At 47.3% G+C, this 7882-nt stretch overlaps 1 pseudogene; it reads right to left on the bottom strand.

Moving 5' to 3' along the window:
- Positions 1-1250: 1250 nt before the first annotated feature.
- LOC123624934 lies at positions 1251-1378 on the bottom strand (annotated as a pseudogene).
- Positions 1379-7882: the final 6504 nt, after the last annotated feature.

Below are 7882 nucleotides of genomic sequence, written 5' to 3'. Positions count from 1 at the left end.
GGTCACCTACATATTGGTGCTCAGCACGTGGGCAGGCTGGGTGCTGGCTCATCTACAGGGAACTCGTTCACATGTCCTCCATTGCTTGGTAACAGGCTCCTCTGGGATGTCCTCAGCTGGGACAACAGGGCTCTCCTTGTGGTCTCTCATCCTCCAACTGGCTGGCCAGAGAATACTAGTTTTAGTTTCTTGAGAAAGACAGTGGAAGCACCACTGAAGGAAGTCTCCTGAGTGAAGTCTAAACTTAGACTTTATAATCAGCATTGCTTGTTTATTTTATTATTTATTTATTCTTTTTTTTTCTTTTTGTAACCCCCTGATAACTGCACAGTATATAATCAGCATTGCTGAAAGAGCCAGCATTGTCACATAAGTATATGATGAAAGAGACTCAGTTATTGGTGCTGCAGTACTTACACAAATTGTAATGGTAATGTTCATTATAAATAATACCTTTAGAGGAAATGACATTATATACTTCACTCACAGGGAAGAATAACAACAGTAATACAATGATGACACTTGAAAAGCCAATATCCCAAGCTTGGCTCACTTGGCAGTTAGGACAGCAAGGAACCGCAGCAAACAGATTTTTTTGCTGTCATTCAGTTACTGCAGTGTCAGAGTATGTGGTATTTAATGCTATGCAAGTGTGGTCCCCTTTTGATCATTGAATAAATACTACATAAGCCTTGGAGCATGACATGAAGTAATTTAGCAACTGGAATTATAAGCATTTGGGACAAAATTAATTTCTAATTTCATAGGAAATCTGGTCGCAGACACCCACATGATCATTCTACTGTGTTCTAGGAATTACAAAAGTCACAAGGGCAGCCGAGATTCAAGGGGGTGGAGAAACGGACACCCAGCCTTGATAGAGGCTGCAAAGTCACGTTGCAAGTGGTATGAATGAGGAAGGGAGTAATTAGGACCATACCTGCAATCATCCTGTCACAGACCCCTCCCAGCCCTCTTTGCCAAGGCTGAGGGTATTTATCCTGCTCCTGCTAATTCCCCACACCCGCTCCTGCGATCCAAGCAGCCTTGCCTTATCCCTTCCCTCCAATCCTGCAACACCAGGTCCCAAACCACCCAGACCCCATCAGACTGCCCTGCCCCTTCCAAGCCCGCTTGGCCCCACCATACAATAGTGGTGTGGGAGGGGCTGGGACGTCACAACGCTGGGTCTTATTTGCCTCCATAGGGGTTTGATTTTAAAGAGACCAGAGAGGCATAAGGCTTAGAGGATTCTGGAAAATCGTGGATCTAGATTTACTGCCACAAAGGGGAGAAACTTTTTTTTTTTAATTTCAATGAGCAATAATCACGCCTCAGATAAACCCCGTTGGCTACGATACTGCCACTGCACAAAGCTGAGAAACATATTTAGAGAAGACATCGGGAGACTCAGACCTTCTCAGAAGAAGGGGCTGACTAACCAGGGACCCTGCTGAGTCAGCTGCGGTGCAGCTGGGGGCTGGGGGGGGGTGCCTGACAATAGAACTGGTTGAGAAATGGTGAGAAATGGTCGAGGCCCCACCCCAAACTTCATTTCAAATCAGGCCCGGCAGGATGCGCCAGCCCCAGAGCACGAGCATTTCCCACTGGGCTGGAACAGGGGTTGGAGGGGCTGAGGTGTGTTTTCTGAGGCCTGTCAAGAAGGACCTCATTGTAGGTACCCTAGAGACTCTTTATCTGCCAATTTTTTTTTTTTTTTTTTTTTTGAGACAGAGTCTCGCTCTGTTGCCCAGCCTAGAGTGAGTGCCATGGAGTCAGCCTAGCTCACAGCAACCTCAAACTCCTGGGCTCAAGCGATCCTCCTGCCTCAGCCTCTCGAGTAGCTGGGACTACAGGCATGCGCCACCATGCCTGGCTAATTTTTTCTATATATATTTTTTAGTTGGCCAGATAATTTCTTTCTATTTTTAGTAGAGACGGGGTCTCGCTCTTGCTGAGACTGGTCTTGAACTCCTGACCTCGAGCAATCCACCTGCCTCAACCTCCCAGATATCTGCCAAATTTGACATAAAATTGGTTGAGAAATAAAATCAACAAAGAGAAAATCATACTCACTTCCAGCATAATTTTAAAAGCCCACAATGAACAGATACCACAAAGCACTGGACCCAGGAAGGGAAGAGGCAGGCCCGTGATGGGAAGGAGAGGGGAAGGGGGCTTGTCCCAGGTCTGGGGAGGCAGATTGGACCCCAGGACAAGCCATTCCTCACCACAGGAGGGACAGAGAGGTGATCATCAAGTTTAATAGAACCATTAATACTTCATTCTTCAGGATGCACTAACAGACCAGAGAAATTTCGAGTCTCCACCAATTACAAAATGCCATCATTAGGGGCATTTGTGGCCTCAAGTGCCATAGGTCTGGGGTGGAAGATGGTGCAGGTTCCCTCTGGTTGTTTGGTGAAGGAGGGACTTTGAACATGGGCTCAATGCCAGGCATGGCGACACATGCCTGTAGTCCCAGCTATATTGGGAGGTTGTGGCAGAAGGATCCTTTGAGCCCAGGAGTTCCAGGCTGCAGTGAGCTATGATCAGGCCACTTCACTCCAGCTTGGGAGACAGAGCAAGACCACATCTTTAAAAACAAAAGCAAAAAGAACACGGGCTTTAGTTGGGTAAGAAGAGCTGTCCCCATCATTCCCAAGGTGGGGTGGTACACCCCCTCAGTCACCAGTGGTATATTGTAGGTGTGACTGTCCCAATAATGCAGGTTGTGTGTAAACTCCAAACACTGACCAGGGACTTGAAGCAGCCTTGGCTGGTGCATGTCCAGGTCCCCATGTACACACATGGACAACACTAGTGAGGAGTCACCTTGGGGAGGTGGCAAAATGGTGAGTGCTTGGGGTTGGGAATGAGGTTCCAGTTCTCTGGGGATGGAGCTGCCCATGGCACAGTTGATAAAGGAGACAGACTGTGTCTATCCTGGCTCTCAATATGCATCCAAATTCCCATAATTTAAGTCATTTTTGAGCCTCCCAATACCTTTCACTTGACTTCATAATGAAATTACTTTCTACATTCATGTGGAACATGAATGCAAATATAGCAGGTTCTTTCTTTTAAAGTTCACACTGTAAATTCAGAAATAAAAAGGGACAATATTTACTCCCTTTCCATATAAAATAACACATAGTGGTCCCCTGATGGATGTCTTACCAAACAATATAAAATATATTATGGCTGGGGAAAATTTATTTGTAAAAGATTGCTGTGTGTGAGGAGTAGTAGCAGTAGTGTTCCAAATAGTTTTTGTGGAATTTGAAAGACAAAATATTCTCAAAGACAGGCAGAAGAGGTAGAATTAGGAAAATAACAAATAATTACTTGCAATGCTCAAATTAAATCAAAACACTGTAAATCTATGTTAATTAAAAACATTCAGTGGTTTTAAAAGTTCACAGACGTGTATCATGAAAAGCAGCAAAAATTTAAGACTGGTCAATTTATATTTGTGTTTTTATTGTGTGATGAAGATAAAATCTCAAAACAATTGAAATAAATGGAATATGTAAAAGTGGCATCTAACCACTTGGCTATTAATTTAAAGAAAAATAGATGCCAACTACACACCATTCACAAATTCATAAAAGGACCTGAATTATTATGACAAATAACAAAGGAACTGCAACGGCATTATTAGAAGAAAATTTAGTGAATAAACTTAAACATGTTGGCCAGGGAGTTCTGCTTTTGTGGGGCCAACTTTCCCCTCATCCCTCTGTAATACTTATTTGTGTTTGTGTTTGTGTTTATGTAAATACAGAAATTTCTCAAAATAACTTTATCCTTACTACGTGAGAGTCACACCTTGCTAATCTCTTTTCCTGCTGATGTGGCCAAATCTTGCACTAGCTTCCCACCCCTGATGATGGTTCAGTCTGGTCCCGGCTTAGGAATTCTCCTTCAGATGCCTCTCCAGGCCTGGACAGCTGCTGGATGAGACAGGAAGCTCCCCAGGTCGTGGCTCCGAGGCTGGGATGGTGGGGTGGGGCCCAGGGCTGGGCCAGGGGTCTGGGGGACGTGAGTGGATGAAGTTCCCCTGCTTCAGCTTCTTCTTGGTAAAATGTGGGTGATTTAGGTCCAACCATCCAGCACTGCTGTGAGGATTAAATGAGATGACCCGTGGGAGGTGACCCAGCTATTAGGTGTTGAGGCACCTACAGTGATGTCTTTGATCCTCATGGTGGGCCTGCTCTCTCTTCTCTGTTAGACACAACTGATAAAACGTCTGAAAATTCTATTAACCTGGCTAACCTTCACAGTTCTCCTTTCTGATTTATTTCCCACTGTTTAAATCAGACCTAGTGATTCTGGAAAGTGGGAGATTCCTGTCCTCAGGCCACCTCACCTAGTTTTCCCCCTTCCCTCTTCCACACTCATTCTTCCTCTATGAACAGTGAGGGAGCCATCGGAGGCTGAGCAGGAGTGTGTATCCTGTGTTAGTTGGGAGTAAACTTCAAAGATGTGGCTGTGGCCTTCACTCAGAGCAACAGGACACTCTGAACCCTGCTCAGAGGACACTGGGCAGAGATGTGATCCTGGAGACCACAGGAACTCGGTCTCTGTGGTGAGCCTGCATCACCCAGTGTAGGAGGGTCGGCCCATGGAAACGAGCTCAGTTCCTCTGATGAAGAGTATGGGGCATCTGAGATTATGTGGCCACACACGTATGGGCTGTTGAGCACTGACACACATTGTACCGAGGCTCAATTTGTAGGGTAGAAAAGCTACAGGTTCATCCTTCAGAATCACAGAGAACTCACACTGAAACGACTTGGTAGAAAATGTAGTAGAAACTTCCAGAGCTGTGTCTACTCAAAATACGGGCAATCTTCTTGTACTTGGACTGAATGTACTAGATGTGGAGACATTTAGTGCCACTTTCCATCTCCTCTTTATTTTTACAAGTGTCCTTCTTAGGCCAGTCTCTTACTTCATCTTTTTTTCTCTCTACACCTCTTCCTTTTGCTATTCTACTGTCTGCCTTTTAGTATTATTGGCTCATATGTCATTAAGTTTCATAATCTGTTGCAAAACACTGGACCTGGTATTTGTAGTCAGTTCACACAGCAAACAAGGGAAGGGCGTGATCGAGGCTGTTGGAGCGTGTGTGGGGGTGTGTGTGTCTATTTTAGTCTTGACAACTCCCTCACCACTGAGAAGTCAGGTGTGGGGGTTCCATGGTGCAGTCTTTTGTTTCTCCTGCCTCATACATGTTCTTCCTTGCACACATTTCTTGGCTCTGGGATTCCTTCCTGGGCCTTGCTTTCTTGTGTCTCAGATCCAGTTTGGGTTGGTGATACTACACTCGGTCCTCGCTGCTCTGTAGGATTTAGGTCCCGCAGTAAGAATAATTCTCCCCTGGAGAAACACACCTTCTCAGCACTCTCTGATCATTGCCCTACACCTGTGAGCTCCTTCTCTGCTTCCTCTCACACATCCACCTGGCCCCTTCTGCCTATTTGTTTGCTTGATATTTCAGTTATTTCCACACTTTCTAGAAGGTGAAGTGTGTTTCTCCTGATGCTTTTGGGAACTATCAGTGAGGAAGGGAAAAGCTGCCTTAATGGCACCATTTTGATACTGCCCATTGGGATTTTAAATTTTTTTACAGATTTTGTTCTTAATATGTTTCACTTGTAGGACCATATAAAACCAATTAATCTTATCTTGGCTTTTAGAAATGTTTCTTGAAACCCTCGGTTTCCTGTTATATCATCTATTTTTCAGTGGGTGCCCATAATGAATGTAAGCCCTCTCTCTCTGCCTGCATGTGACCAGAGCTCTTCAGTGACATGGAATGTTGAAACAGAACATTCAATGTGTTATTGCAACATGGACAGAATAACTTTCACAGAGTCTGGGGTGGTGTCAGATAGGCCATAGAGGCCAGCCCAGGTGTGGGTCCCCAGCCAGGCAGGGACACTGTGGGCATCTGAAAACCATTAGTTGTGGCCACTTGGAACATGCCGGGCTCATGAAGAGCCAGGAGTCTGTGATGAGGCTGCATATAAAGAGAGCTGAAGCCAGGCACACACTGGGCTTCTGGTCACCTTTACAAAGGGCACTTTATGTTGATAATCCACATTATCCTATAGCTCTGTGGTCCCCAAACCCCGGGCTGCATAGCTCTGCCGCACAGTGACTGCTTAGAATCAAGGGTGGGATCTCTCGCCCAATGTGGCAGAGCTGCTTACTCCTGCCTGGCAACTGTGGATCCTGAGTGTCCCCGACTTGTCCCTACACAGTTTTCAGGGGAGGTGAACCCCTGGCTGGTTCTCTCATTCTGATTTCCAGAACAGCCAAGTGCAGAGATAGTTTCTGCCTCTAAGAATCTTGTGTGCTCTGATTCTATAAGAAAATTGCAGGAGCAGGTACAATGGAGAAACCTTGGGAAAACAGTCACAGGAAACAGAATTCTTGAATAAAAATGTATCATGGGGGTTTGCATCAAAAGAAGCTGAAGGTATTTTCAGAATCTGTCCAGCAGAGCAACCACATCAGGGGTTCGGTTCCTTCTCTGCTCCCCCTGCCCTTCTAGGACAGGAGGCACCGAATTCTCTGTTTCATGCAGAAGGCAGGGATGTGGCCTGACCATTCAGTCATTGGTCACCAAAGCCTCTTTGCAGGGAGAAGGGTCAGCCCCCGAAATCTTAATGACATGGTTGGAGGAAATGAGTGATACAACCTCCTTCTCTGCCAGAAAAGAGGCAGCCCTTGCTGGGGCGCCCCCCCCCCGCCACCTCCTACACCCCTGACACACCTGCACACCTGATATTCCACCACATTCCTACCTGTCCCTGGGAAGGGCTCCCTGAGGTCAGACGCAATAACACCCCACACTGCCAGGAGGGAAATACATTCTATTTATTCCTGGCCAAAAGGGCAAGCCAGTGAGGAAGCTGCTGACACAGGAATTTTGTCCCTGGCTTCACATTCCAGAGCAGAGTCTGCCGGCTCCACCTAGGATCGCTGGGGATCTGGATTTCATTCACAGGTGTCTGTAACCAAGTCTGTCTGCTGGTTGGCCCACTCAGGGACACTCAGGATCCACGGTTACCAGACAGGAGTCATCAGAAGGGTTGGGCCAGGGGGGTTTGGAGGCCCCTGGACTGGAGTCCAGGAGACCTGGGCTCTAATCCAGCCTGGGCCACTTACCAGCTGCAGGACCTTGGCCAGTGTCTTGCTTGGATCCAGGGAGTGGGGTGAGAGAATTAAACAAATGGCCGTTTGAGGTCAGGATCTTACAAGTCCTGTCGAGAAACCCAGAACCTTCTGTAACAATGGGTAGACACAGAGTTTCAACACCTGAGGATTAGCTTCCACTAAGAGAGCCCCAGTCTTGTGTCACAGTGTAGAAGACAGACCTGTCCCTAGACAGTGGTGATGGCCAGAGTGGACAGAATAGAATGAGGGACACTGAGGGTCTGGTGGTGGGATGTGAACAGTGCTGTGTGCAAAGGAATTTTTGACACATGGAGAAGGGGGCAGGGACAAAATTTGAACTCAGGGCTGTCTGGCTCCAAAGCCAGATCACTATCTGGTCATGGGCTTTTAGCATCCTCAAAGGCCTGGGCTGGCTGGCCCCCCACCATCCCAGCTTCTGAGACCCCCCCCCCCAAGATCTCCCTCCACTTTCTCACCCCTGGGCCTGCCTCAGCCCCCCTCAGAGACTAGGCTCAGGCCAAGGAGGGCCTGCTGGGCTCCTCCTTCCTCAGGGACACCCCGAACCCTGGCCCGGGGAACACGCTCTCCCCTCGTGCCCTGACCTCACCCCTCTTTTTGGTGGAGACAACCAGGCCTGGGCCCAGCCCACCTCCAGACTCCCCAGAAATTCCTGGACCAAGGCTGTGGGAGT

The sequence above is a fragment of the Lemur catta genome, chromosome 19 (genome assembly GCF_020740605.2).
Source record: "Lemur catta isolate mLemCat1 chromosome 19, mLemCat1.pri, whole genome shotgun sequence".
NCBI classification, from domain to species: Eukaryota; Metazoa; Chordata; class Mammalia; order Primates; family Lemuridae; genus Lemur; species Lemur catta.
The sequence above is the reverse complement of the archived record's forward strand: the minus strand, read 5'-3'. Positions and strand labels throughout refer to the sequence as shown.